Here is a 14,025-nt window from a genome sequence, read left to right as displayed (position 1 = left end):
ACAACAGGCACCAATATCCTTACACTGTGAAACATGGTAACTTTTGATATTCTTAAGCTATTTAGACACTGCTGGCAAGTTCTTACTAACCAAGGTAATCTAATTTCTGTTGCATTTCAACTTCAATTGATTTTTTTTTTCTTTTAGCCGTTTTGGTAATTGAACAAATTTATACAACTGTGATGGGGTTTTACTTACCACCACACAATGCATAAAATCCTCTATGAAGATAAACTATATTACTTCATAAAACTGCATTTTTGTTGTAATTAAACAAATTGTATTTAAACTTGCTTTGTGCTTCCAAAGCAATCAATAGCACTTTGCTATAAACTGCACTTCGCTTGCAGGTGTTAGGCGCTTAGTTCCTTCATTCAATCTACCTTTTTTAAAGATAATTTTTATTTGCAAAATATGGAAGTTTTCTTTTTCTAAGAAATAGCTTTTTAAAAATCATTAGATAAGAAGCTACTGGAAAGTATCTGCAAATTATTTCCTCCATTTAGTCCATCAGATAAATGACCTAAAGGGATTTTTTAAGTATTTTTGGATGGTTAGGACCTTTTTTGACAAAATGATCCACTTAAAAAATATATATCTACTTACATCAAAACAGCATTAAGAGACTTTCATAGTTTATAATACATATCTATCCTAAATCCAAAACACCACACCGAAGCCTTGAATAAAATTTAAGAATTACACACCCTACTTACAGTTACTCTTTTAAAAATTATCACACTAGGTCAAGAAATGTCATTATTTTAGGGTTCTGTTTCCCTAATTCCAATAATTAACTATCTCTAGGTTAAATAACCCATTTCCTTAACCTTTTTCTTAAAGCATTAAAAAACAATAATAATCACTACTTGACCAATCCTAAGTAGTAAAAGGATTTCAGAAAACAGTTTGCTTTTCTGATAACATCGAGTCTAATTACAGTAATCTAGGTGATTAAATACTTTTCAACCTTTCAACCTTTAATCAAGAATTATTTGAAGAGGTGACTATTTGGGTGGGGCTAGAGACTAATTAGTGTTATGTAAGAAGTTAAGCTATGGTTTTAATCTATCTTTAAAATAGGAATGTTTTCATCTTTCTTGAAAATAGTTACAAAACAGTTACCTATTTAGGTAATGTGAACTAATATTTAAACAAATTACCTTAGGTACTGATACGACCAAAACACAAACGGGATTACAAGTCCTTTTCTGGTCTAGCAGATAAGGTTGCTATTTTTAACCCACGATCAAAATTAACAATCTGTGCAGTTTTTAGCTAGGCATTTTTTCAAATAACTAAACGAACGTGTTGTGTGGTGTTTTTTAATAATTATGCGCTTTATTTCTAACATGTACTAGCTTGGAAATAATTCCACTTTAATTTTACTTGAACCTTTTCTGCAGAAAAGCAGACAGATGTTAAATGCGTACCTTTCCTTCTAGACACAAAATCCGATACAGTGACCATCAAGAGGCAAAGTGTACAGTTTTTGAAAAAACTTTTTTAATAAAAATAACAATCCTATGACACTAAATTCTTCAAATTTCCAAAACTGTACTTCATTCCTAATCTAAGTACAATTGATCTGTGCTCTTAAATATTAGGAATTTGATAAGTGGTACGGATTTTTATTAAAATGAGAACAGATTTATCTCAGGTAGATACCAGTGTGTTTAGCCCATACCTTAGACTAAATTGTAATGATCTCTTCATCTCATACTACACCTGTCAATAAGTTGTTATTTGAACACTTACTGAAGTCAGGTCAAATAAATATTTTGATAGAAAACAAAGCAATAACATTTTATTTCTATGGTGTACGGATTTCTAATCCCCTCCTGACCTTCCCAAAATCTCAATCTTACCTCACATATTCCTATATTAGTTAAGACATTAGAATATTATTTTAAAATTTTTAATAAAGCACAGAAAGCTTCAATAATGATCAGAGATCTAAACCTAATAAGTAAACCTTGGCATCAAAAGCTCTCCTCTTGATAATTTTAAGAAAGGAAACGCCCAGAAGCTTGGTGTTAACGTTTCTGCTGATTGTGAAAATTGCAGCAATAAAAACTCCAACAGCTCGTCTTAAATTAAGACTTGTAGTACACCATGTGAGATCTGTATGTTTATATTAGTTTTTATAACATTTGGAAGTTTTGTTGTCTGCTTTGATGTTAGTCCATTAATAAAGCAGGGAGTCAAAAGGCTGGAAAAAAAATAAATTTATTGGAAATTCTCAAGTCAAAACCTGAACTGGTTTGTTCTACCCCACATGATTCAATATTCTGATTTCCCCAACTACCTGCTCCCAGAGCTATCTGCATTTCTAAATTCCTTTTCTGTTGCCAACACATAGTAACCCACAATGATTGAAAATGGCAGCTGGAGTGCTTCTACAATACATTAATTTTTCTCTAAGTAGTCCAATTTTGTCATCTGAATGCTGAAAAGTCTTTTTGCTGCATTTTACACCTTCAGAGATTTGCTGAATTTATGATCACGATCATGTAATACGAAGAGCAATGTTTTCAAGACAATTTTTAGATTATCACTAACAGCTCTGAAGGATAATATGTTTTCTTTATAGCACACTGCATTCAAAGCAAACTAGTTAAACAGCAACTGAAGTGCAATAATAGCAATTACCTCAATGTACGCTTTTTTACCTAGAAAGTTTTCTTAGAAAACTGAAGGGATCAGATAAATAAACTACCATAAAATGATTTCAGGATAATGATGTACAATTTGAATGCCACTAAAAAAATAAAAATAAATAAAATATCTTAATCTGAAAGAAATTATCATCCTATTAAGCTGAAGCCCAAAAATGTTAGGCAATTAGTACTGTTTACTCCAGAAGTGTTTATTAGTGTTAATTTTCACTATTAAAAATAGAAACAAGGAGCTATGAACATTAATTTTTTAAAAAAGCCCTCCTCCAATTAAGGGATATCAATTTATGTTCAAAATCAACCAACCATCAAAGGTAAAGCTTTAAAAAATAAGAACTTACAAATTTTCAAAACCTTCCTTGAGGTTCATTTTCATCTTGAACCAGGTTTTAGGAAATCTTAAGCTAAATAAATAAAATCAATACTTCCCCAAAAGTTGAAGAGAAAAGTTCTCTCTTGACACATCTGCTCGCCATAAAATGACCCAAGTACTTGTTCTTACTTGCTTCTTTGCTCATGGATGCTGAATCGTTAAAAGAAATTCAAAAAATGAATCTTTTCGCAAATGTAAAAAAGCATGAGCGAATACACTATAAGTATTAATAAAAATAAACCAACTGCACTCTGAATTCTAGCATTTACTGTTTGATAAAATGCCAAACTTGAGACAAAACAATATTCAAGCAGAATCCTCTATTTAAATACAATTCACACAAAACCTGAGTGTCACTTAGAATCCTCTTTCAAACTTAACACTTGCAATAGAAGTTGCAGTAACAAAGTTCACGCTGAGTTTTAATATTCAAAACCCTCCACTGATTTTTTCCTATTAATTTAGCAAGTTTATTAAAAATAAATATTTCTAGGTGAAAAATGAGTGTGCTTTTATCACAAGATTCCTATTATTTTGCAGACTCATGAAAAGGCTTCCTCTCCCCCATTTTATTAATATAACAAAGTATAGGCCCTAGAAAAGTATTAAGTTGGAAGGAAAAGCTTTCTCTTCCACTGAAGGGACCCCGAAAGGCAGGCAACAGTGACTATCATAAAATAAAAGGTCACCCTTTTTCTGGGAACAAACCATTTATCAATAGAAAATAATTGTCTTGCCATTTGCAAGGACTCCATAGCAATAGACAATGTTTTGCGCTCACATAATTACAAAACAGTAAAAGTTCAGAAACACAGCCTGAATCCACCTCCCTATTTCTACCCTTTACAATTCTCATTGCCCTTTGGGCCTCGCTTGGAAGCAAATGGAAGACAGGCTGAAGTTTTCTCAATTGAGCTGAAGCTAAGAAACCTTTGATATGCTAATAGTCCCCTTCAAACGGTAAGAATTCACACTTGCATTAATTCAAACAATTTGTGCAGAATGATGTGAAATGGCACCTCTTTTCGAGGCAAGCAACAAAAGGAGAGAATCGGAATGTCTTAAGGAACTAAACAACAGAACATTTGTTCTGCAGTTTTCTCTCTATCACGCATAAATTTACTCGAGGGTGGAGAGAGGCACCACGGAAAGTTCCGTAACACACCTGAACAGAAGCAGATTTTCTTCATCAAGGGCTTCTCAGGAAGATACTAAACTTAAAGTTACAAAGTTACCTTTAACCTAGGTCAAGAGTCCCGTCACCACTTGGAATGTTGCCAAAGACGCCACACGAACCAATCTATTTTTCTGCTACGGCTGCATGTCGCCTCCTTAGTGCCCATCTCTGAAGGTTCGCCCAAGATCAAATCTGATTTAGTAAGAGACGTCCCAACAGGCAATTATTTACCAAACGGATGTGACTTTTCTTCGTTGTGCAACTCGAGTTGAGCAAAGAGCACACCCGGTGGGGCCCGTTCCAGACACAAACACTGACAAGGAAATGAATGAACCAACCGCGTCCGTTAAAGCTACGCCTCTGGAAGGGAGAGAGGCGCGCGCGGGGCTAGGGCTGCAGAAGAGAATTTACGAATTTGGGGCGGGGGCGGGGAGAAGAGCGTCTCAGAACCTGGCCTTTGTAACGGGAAACATATGGCTGGTGGCTGCGGCTCCGACGCTCGCAGGCTGCTCGGAGAAGCTGCTAAGCAGCCTGACACCTTTCAAGAAACAGGAGGAAAACATTTCCTCGGTCTGAATCCGAGACCACGCAGTGTGCATCAGGAAGAACCGAATGAGGGGGCCGGGGAAGGGGGGAAGGATGAGGGGGTGGAGTCCCCAGGAGACGGGAAAGACGGACACCGCAGGACGTGTCCCTGCAACTGCGCTTTTAGAGGACAGTGTGAACAGAGGATTTAAAAAAAAAAAAAAATACACCGAAGACATACGTTCCTTAGTCTCCGCTCAGCGACACTTTGGCACAAAGTAAAGCTTCCAGCGATTTCCCCGACCCAAGCCCCCGGGGTTCGGCGAAACGAACAAACTTTGCGGATCCCAAGCGAACGAGTCTCGCCGGCGAGCCTCCCCACTGCCCCGGCGCTTTGGCGCTGCGCTCGCCCTCACCTCTCCACCAGAGGGGCCAGTCGCCCCAGCCAATCACGCAGCCCACGCTCCGCCGGCCCGGGGGATCTCCCCTTCCCTCGCGCTCCTCCCACGCCTTCTTCTCCCCGCCGCTCCCCACCCCGCGCCCCCTCCGACCAACCGGGCTTCCCGAGGCGCCCAGCCGCACAGCCACCCCGGGAACGCGCAACTTCACGCACAGGCCCAGCGCGGCCCGCTGCTGCCCTCTCACTGCGGGTCCGGGAGGCGGTCTGCCCTCCCCAGGACCCGCGGGTGCCGGGCCCCGCCACCCTCCCGCCCCGCCGGGCGGCCCCTAATCGTTGCCAGCCCCAGCGCCGGCCCGGCCACATCTGGCTGCGCTTTGCTGTCATCCGCGCCTCTCCACACCACCTAACTGCCGACAAGAAGAATCAACAATCCGAAACAACTCGGCCCGGCCCCCCCTCCGTCCACTTCCACTGAGCTCGCTCCCAGCGCTCGGCCGCCCCGCTCCCCTTCCAGCCCCGGACGGGTCGGGGGGGGGGGGTCAGGGCCTCGCCCCGCGAGCAGAGCAGTCCCGCCAGGGGCGCGCCTCATACCCCCCCCCCCCATCCCCAGACGCACAGGGGAAAAAGGTAAACGGAACCTTTCGACCCAAGCTTTCCGAAAACCAAAATATGCAGAACGCAATCCTACTCCCCTCTCCCCCGGCGCCCCCTGCAACTAGACTGAAGCCTCGAGGACGCGGTAACAGCTCCACGGGAAAAGGAGACGCCGGCTGGACCGGGTGGGGAGTTCTGCGTAGCGATCTCCGAGGGCAAGAGCCGGGGGAAAGGAGGAGGGGGCGAGCAGCCCGAGCGGGCGCGGGTCACCCCCTCGGCCCCGCAGAACATAAACAAACAGCGGCGCCCCAACTCACCCGCGGCTCCCCCTGCGCCCAGCATCCGCCCCCGGGCAGGAGGCGCAATGCAAACAGGTCTCCCAAGCCCCGCACAGAGGCACATTGTTCGCTCCTGCGGCTCTTACCTCGGTCCGCGAGCGCGCCCCGGGGGCGGGCCGTCTGGCGCGGGGGCCGCGCGGGGAGAGGCGGTCAGGACGCAGGCCGGCCTCGAGCGGGTGGCGGGCCGCGGAGTCCGCGCGGGAGGCAGCGCCGCGGCTCGGGGCGTCCTCCTGCTCGGCCGCCGCCGCCGCCTCCACCTCCAGCCAAGCAGCCAGCGCCGGGCGGCTCCAGGGGTTAAGTCAACATTTTCCCGCAGTTTCCCACTCGCCACTCCGCGAGAGGGGTCTTGAGCACACACGCACCCCCCGCCCCCAGACCGCACGCTCCCTTGGAAAAACAAAAAATTCGGGAATCAGAGCGAAGGAGGTGCCGCAGGCGGGAGCCGGACAGAGGCGCTGCGCAGACTTGGGAGTCCCCTCGGAGCGGCGGCCGCGGGGGGGGCGCGCAGACGCGGGCGGCGCGCGGCCAACTCAGTTTGTCCAGCGAAGCCCCTCAGCCCGCCGTCCGCGCCGGCCGGACTCGCATCCCTGGCGCCGACCCTGCGGCCTGGGGCGGGCGACAGCGGTGGCCCGTCCTCACATTTCGGGTCTCCGGGCCGAAGCGGAGCCGTGGCCGCTGCCCCACGAAAGGCTGAAGGCCAGAGCTCGGGACTCGGGCAAGCAGGGAGGTGCAGGGAAGAGCCGCGCCACGCACCCCGACGGAGGGGAGATCCCCCCCAACGATCCCAAGGAATTCTCCAGTCAGCTCCCGATTTCGCTCGGGCACCTCTGCGTGTGTGAGAGCGGAGAGTGAGAGAGGGGGAGAGAGAGGCGAGGAGAGAAGAGGAGAGGAGAGACGGGGGAGCGCGAAGTCCTGACACAGACTCCCGGAGAGGTCTGAACTGGAGTCACCTCCAGCCGCCGCCTCCTCCCCGAGCCCCCACCTACACGCCCCCGCCGGAATTCGGCTAATCATATAAACATATTAGCGTGCACAGCGGCAAAGGACAAATCTCTCCCTCCTGATTTTTCCAGCAAGGGGCTGGGGCAAACTTAAAAGAAGATTACAGGCAGCTAACTACAAAACGCGGAGCAGATAATCTATAACTCATTGCCGCCCAATGGCCATTTTCCACTCCATTTGAGCAGCTGCGGCGGCAGTGCGCCCGAGCAGGGGGAGGGGAGCAAAAGGGGACACTTACGGGCTCGAGCTGTACGAGTGGCGGTGGCCAAGCAGCCCCCCGAGGACTCGCCGGCCCCGGCTCCGCCGGCAGGGCGGCCGCAGGGCTGTCCGGGCGGCGGCGGCGGCGGCGAGGGACGCGCGCACACGGCCGCGGAACGCACCCCGGAGGCAGCCAGCGGTGGCTAGCGCCCCTCCCCTTCTCTCGGCACACCCCCCCGCCCCCCACATCAGTTCCGGGGCTCCGAATTCAGCCTCCCCGACCTCATCCGCACACACCCATTCAACCGCTCCCCGCACCCCCACCCCCAAACTCCACTCACTGCGCGCTCGGTGCTCCGCGCGCTCCGCCGGCGCGCGCTCTCCATCCTGTCCACACACACGCACTTTAAACATTTATTTATTTCTGGAACGGGGTGAAGGGTATTTGGGAGAGCGCGGCGGAACCGGGCGCTCCGGCCTCGGAGGCGGGACGCAGGGGCATGGCCAGCGGCTCACCGCCCCCTCCCCGCTCCCCTCCCGGCCCGGGCGCTTTCCCCTCGCCTGCGCTCGAAGGGGCGCCCGGGATGCGTCTTTTACCCACCCGGTCTCCAGGTTTTCTCTTTTCTCTGCGCGGCGAGCCGCAGGCCCCGAAACTTTTGGTCTCCGCAGCCCTCCTTTTGTGTGGCTGCTCCGAGGAGAAAGCACGTCTGTTTGCCGCGGCTGCCTCCGTCCGGCTGCGGCGCGCGGGGGACGCTCCAGGGTTAATGTGTCTTTGATACCTGAGATTTCCGGCGCGCTCGTTAATGAAAGTTACATTTTTTAAAATTGAGATGACTTTTTCTTTGTAGTTCCAGAGAGCTAGCCAAACTTTGACTTTATTGACTATATTTCACAAGAGCGTTTTGTTTGTTTTTGATTAAACTCACCAGGATAAGCAAAGGAAGGAAAGGAGACTGCAAGGCTCTGTACTCGCAAGCGCATTCATTGCTGTTGGGTCTGTTTCCCTCATTTCCTTGCATTGAAACTGCTTTTGCTCCTGTCCTCTGACCACACTTCCTCGCACCTCTCGGTTGGTAGTGTCAGTGAGCAGCCAGGCAGCGCCAACGAGGCATCCAAGGTGAAGAGCACAGACCACGACGGGGCAAATCATGCTTGAAAAACGTTTAAAGGCCAGTTAAGTGTCCTCTGCGTATGAGGAAAATCAAACCTGGATTTTTTTTTTTTTTAATTACACAATTTCTGAGCTGAAAATGACCGAGTTTTCAGGTGTTCTTTCTAAATTACTAATTCTACTAATGAATGCAACCATCAATTAAAGAAGTATGTTTGTACTGGTTTTCAAGAAAAAACTCAGTCTCCAAGATTTAAATCCAGCAAATACGACGAAACTTGAGCTGCTTTGCTTTCAGAAACAATATGTACTTTTTGTTGCTGCGAGTATGTTGCAGTCATCATACTTCAGAAATCATTTCAAACAACAATGTTATTAAAATGTCAACAGCAGGTTGTGCAAAAAAACATGAAGACTCTAAATACCTATCAGTATTTTGTCACAAAGCCAGATACTTGTAGTACTAAAGTAAATCCAGCTACTGGTCAAGTGTGTTCTTAACTTGTGAAAAAATCATAAAAGTTCAAAAGTGCAAATAACTGAAGCATGCTCTTTTGGTTGATTCATTATAATTCTCAAATTAAAACGAGAATCCTTAATGATCAAATTTCTTTCTACTTCATATATTAATGTTTTAATATTCTCACCATTCCAAAAGGTGAGAGGAACCACTTAGAGCATTTGTGTTATAAACTACATAAACACTTCCATTTGGAATGTCTTCGATAATATAATTGAAATATTACAGATGTAGGATATAAACTAGTCTTTAAAAAAAAACCAACAAAAAAAAACACACAACATTTATCCAGAGCTGGTATGAAACCTTAATTTGTACCTAAGTTTTTACATCTGTCAGAATGTATACATACAACAGATCTATCTAGGAAAATTAAATTAGGCTACTTTAGTTGAACAAAAGGCAGAAATATAGAATTCTCAAATCTCAGAGGTCATTTATATCATGGTCTCCTTAGGAATTTAAAAATTAGTTTATTCAAGATTGTAAACCAAAATATGTCAAACTAATAATAATTTGCATTTACCAAAAGATTTTAGCCCTTTCTTTTGTTTATCTTTGAAGGTTTTTCTCTCATCTGGGCATGATTCACAAGAAGCCCCAATGAGTGCATAGATCAGTCTAATCCTATTTTCTTTTGGGAGGCAAAACTTGGACTGAAGTTTTTATTTAGTGAGCTTAGTAAGTAATCAATAGAAATTTTTGCCTGAATTAGGCTGGCCATATGTTGGCCTATTTACTTATTTATTTAACTCTCTCAGAAAGAATCTCTGGAAGAACCCAGTCTACATTCACAGGCCTGACATTTTTGATGCTCTGGACATGAGTGAATCATTACTCACTGCTTAAATCTAAAGGGACTACATCACACACAAAAGGAGGATGCATGGGAAGAAGTTGTCAGAAGTGGGTTAAAACTATAGGGAGTAGAAAATGCCTCATACAAGTTTTTCATTTTAATTCAATAGGATGTGTATTTTATAGAGTTCAAAGGGTTCAACACCTTTTTTTTTTAAGAATATAATAAGCTTGTTTTTAAAATTGCATCTAAATGTATTCCTTCTCTTGGATAATGTTTTAAATATTGAAGAATTTTTCATTCTTTCCTTGTACTTTACACATAATAATGCTCCAACTTTCTTTGTACCCACAAGGAAGAATTGAAATAGCTTTTAATTGCATTAATATATTCAAGATTAAGCTGTTAGCCACAAACCTGCCATTACAAAGGAACACTTAAATGACACACACACATCCAGAAAACATAATTTGCTGACATTTCATGACAATTCAAAACATAATTTATAACAATACAGGTGTTATGGTAGAAAAAATGAAATGAGAAGCTTAATAATGTCTGCAGATGTTAGCAAGTTAAGAGGAGTTGGAGTATGTTATGCATTCCCCACAATGCAATCAACTTAACTACTCAAACTATATTATTATTTAAGTAATGGCAAAATCATTGACTTATTCAAAATACTTGCTAATTGTTTTTAAAAATAAATTCTACAAAGGACAAAGGAAACACCCATTTCCATTTGTTTTATGTTAAATCAACATCCAACCACTCATGGTGATTTCATTCAAAGAAAACAGAAGGAACTCATTAGCTTATGTGGTTAGAGAGATTGATGGGCTTCAAACATTTTAACCATACATGTTTTTTCCAACTGTAGTAACTCATGTTTTTAATTTAAGCAACTTTAAGAAACTGAAGATTATTTTATTCATTGGGTTCACATATTTCTGATACAGAAATTATGCTAATTTTTAAAGCTATCTACCATACAAGCATTTTTGTTTAGAGGGAAGTGATGAAGTACTTGTCAGAACACATGTATGAATAACAATAGTTTCGGTGCCAAATTAAAGAATCTGAAGAAGTATGAAAGTGGGGTTGGTTACAAAGCAGTGTGATTATTGTAAGTCTGTAGAACACAGTGAGGAACTTCTTCGCCACCCAGCTCTGGCATTGGTGTGGGCTGGGGTGGGGTGGGGAGAAGATCCAGAACTTGATAGTGGGCCAAAAATTGTGTGAAGTTTGAACTACACAGCTACAGAGAACAATGAGTGAGGGTAGGTGGTATTCATGATGGGGAACTTGTTTTGGCCTGTGATGGGAGCTCGCTCAGAGTTCTAAACTGACACAAACAAACAAGACACATGTGAAACTGTTGTAGCTTCTGATACAGAAATGGAAATTAAATTAGCTACATTTCATCCTAAACTTGCTCAGTTTCCTCCTCTTCATTGTTACTGTTCAGTGATGCTTAGTGCTGAAACTGGTTTTGCCTGCTCTAGAAAATATTTTAAGCTCTAGACAAGATCAAAGCAATATGTGACTACCAAATGTAACTAGAAGTGGTTGAAAGTTGCTAGCTTTGTTTTTCATTTTAGCTTCGCCATGCATGTTGGCTGAAAAGAAATCAAAACTCATTTTCCATGAGAGCAGAAACATATGAAAGCATTTGGCAAAGCCAATAAGTTTTTAACTATTCTCCCAGCTCTCTCCAGGCTAACTAAATCTTTGTCCAAGAAGGCCAAACTCTATCTAAAATGCAGAAATGCAGTCTTCAAAAATAATGACACTTTAAACTATAGTATAAAAGTGATTGTGGTGTACATGCTTAATGATATTATTTGGAAGAATATAATCACATATATGTTCTTAAGTACCTATCATTTTGTGATTGATGCTTTTTAAAAATATTCAGCAATGCAATGATAGCATGAATCATTCTGTGCTCTCAGTGTTTACATATGTGTAACTGTATATAAAGGATTATAAACTTTTTATACCATCAACATTATGATACTCAAAAGCAAGCAACTTTTTAAAAATTTCTCATAGTCATAGTTGCACTGAGTCTTACACAACTCAAAGTTCGTCTTTCTTAGATTGTTTCCATAACTCCTGTTAATCTCTACACTTTGAGAATCTTCTATAATTGGTTCTTATAGATCATCTTCTATCAATGTTTCTGTCAAACCATGAAGTATAACTGTAAGAACGCTCATTTTATTAAAATGCTATCTATAACTTTTTATAATAATTATTTCATTCATCATAAATACTAATAATCAAGTGTTTTTTATTAAAGCATATCATTGAAAAATAGACCTCCCTTTCATTAATATACGCAAACCTCTGTCAACAATACAAATGAAATGTCTATTTTTTTTTAAGTTAAACTAAGAGTAACCTAAGATCATACAACTCATGGTTTTAAATATAAAACATTTGAATGGGCAGTTCTTCATCAAGTATTATGCATAGCTTAGGGGCAAACAAAAGCAAGGCAATGTTAATAGTAGATGCAACTGTAGTCTATTGAATCTAAACCCTCAAAGTTAACCAAACAGCAATTTCACAGAATTCCAAATTGAATTTTAGTGCCTCTGAAAATATGACTGTGATTGTTTATATCACAGTTCATTGTAGGATAGCAAAACTTGCAAAAGGCTTTTAAGAATCAGGAAACAGACTCACAAATGCCCTCTTTGCCTTTTAGAAAGTGAGTCAAAGATACAATTATGTAACACTTCTAATATTGTCATATTACAATGCATGAAGTTTTCTTAATGATACAGGATAAAATAATAATTGTGATATATGATCTTAGTATTTTCTAAACAAAAAATTGTTTTGTTTCAGTTTTGAAAATATTTTATAGTCTAACATTGTGTAACATAAGGTGTTTTACCTTGAATTTGGTTCATTCTTCTGATTGTTGTATATACTACACGTTACTAACATTTTTTGTTCTTTTGTTCTATAATTAATATGATAGTTATTTTTTAACTCTACTTATATGCTTTATTTTTAAAAGGCCTTTATTTGTTGTGTATATTTTAGTAAAAAAAAAACTGAGTATGTGAAAAGGAGAACAGCAATTTGCAAAGATTTTTCTTCTAAACCTAGCTCTCGTCATAGTTTCTTGATAAAATAATAGAATGTTGCTATCTCTGTTTTTGAGAATAATTTAAATCTTTATAATTGAATTTTCAACTTACTGCAACCCTTTACAATGCATTCTTAAGGTCACTATGAAATCAGTCACTTAGGTCCTAGACCAAACAATGATGTAACAGTGATATATTTTTGTGATAAGTAAAAGTGCTTTAGAAAAGAGTCCATTTCTTTGAAAATCAGCATCCAAATTTAGAATCCTACTAAAATGTCATTTACATCTCAAAGGAGTACTGAAATAATTTGGTAATGATAAAGTTTTGTTGAGTGATAACCAATGGGGAAAAAAATGTTTTCGGTTAAAAAATAAAAGTACACAAATAACGTCTCCAGCTATTCTACATTAGAGAGAAGTTGCTGAGTCATCACCTGGATAATATGTTATTTGCATGGTTTTGTTTGAGTGATGGAGACATGTTGAACTGAACCATCCACACTCTTATTTAACTGTCCTGGTTACAGAAATCACATATCTACAATATAACTACAGAAGATTATTAGTGCTTTAAAAGAGTGCTCCCCTTCATTATGGGAATGTAATTTATGACACCAATTTAATTAGTACTATGTCCTTACTACCTGAATTAATGACCCAAATTCAAACCACATATATTTCGTTGTTCAGACAATGTAGAATACACTGCAAGAAAAACTAATTTCCTGTTTATTATCTAATGATAATTGAAACAGTTATTTATTATAACATTGGGTTGTTGCTATATATGAAGTGTCATGTCTTAAAGAAAAAGGTCACGGAAATAACATGAAAAATATTTATAGTTTGTTAAAGTAAGAAAAGTTGAATAAGAATGCTAGTTATAAAATGTAAATGTTCAAGAAATCCAAGAATATAAACTATTTTTTACATAATATGGATCCCCAGAAGACTATCATTTATCATTTAAAAATAAACATATAGGTAATCAAATAAGGAATCTGAAAAATATTTTTAAAAATGAATTTTGACATTTTATATAATTACTCAAAATTTACTGTCTCTCCAGTGCCCTATTGCAAAATGATTTTAAATATGACATATATAAATCAAAACATGTTTTGCAGGTATAGATTTGAAATGATAATACTGGTCTCTGTTTATATTGAATATTTCTGTACATGGGAAGCCATGTAGTATC

The 14,025-nt window shown here is 41.2% G+C and overlaps 1 protein-coding gene across 15 annotated transcripts in view; it reads right to left on the bottom strand.

The window, feature by feature from the left end:
* ADGRL2 (adhesion G protein-coupled receptor L2) overlaps positions 1-8,023 on the bottom strand; it is a 178,002-nt gene extending 169,979 nt beyond the window's left edge. For 10 of the 15 annotated variants that reach the window (XM_081145429.1, XM_081145437.1, XM_081145435.1 and 7 more), the window contains exon 1: positions 6,172-6,922. The gene's annotated coding sequence lies outside the window, so the exon portion shown is untranslated. Of the gene's footprint in view, positions 1-4,286; positions 4,591-6,171; positions 6,926-7,626; positions 7,698-7,886 lie in introns of those variants that run through there. The other 5 variants (XM_081145430.1, XM_081145432.1, XM_081145425.1 and 2 more) reach the window with 5 other exon arrangements.
* Positions 8,024-14,025: the final 6,002 nt, after the last annotated feature.

Source organism: Miniopterus schreibersii (genome assembly GCF_964146895.1).
Source record: "Miniopterus schreibersii genome assembly, chromosome: 8".
NCBI lineage: Eukaryota > Metazoa > Chordata > Mammalia > Chiroptera > Miniopteridae > Miniopterus > Miniopterus schreibersii.
The sequence above is the reverse complement of the archived record's forward strand: the minus strand, read 5'-3'. Positions and strand labels throughout refer to the sequence as shown.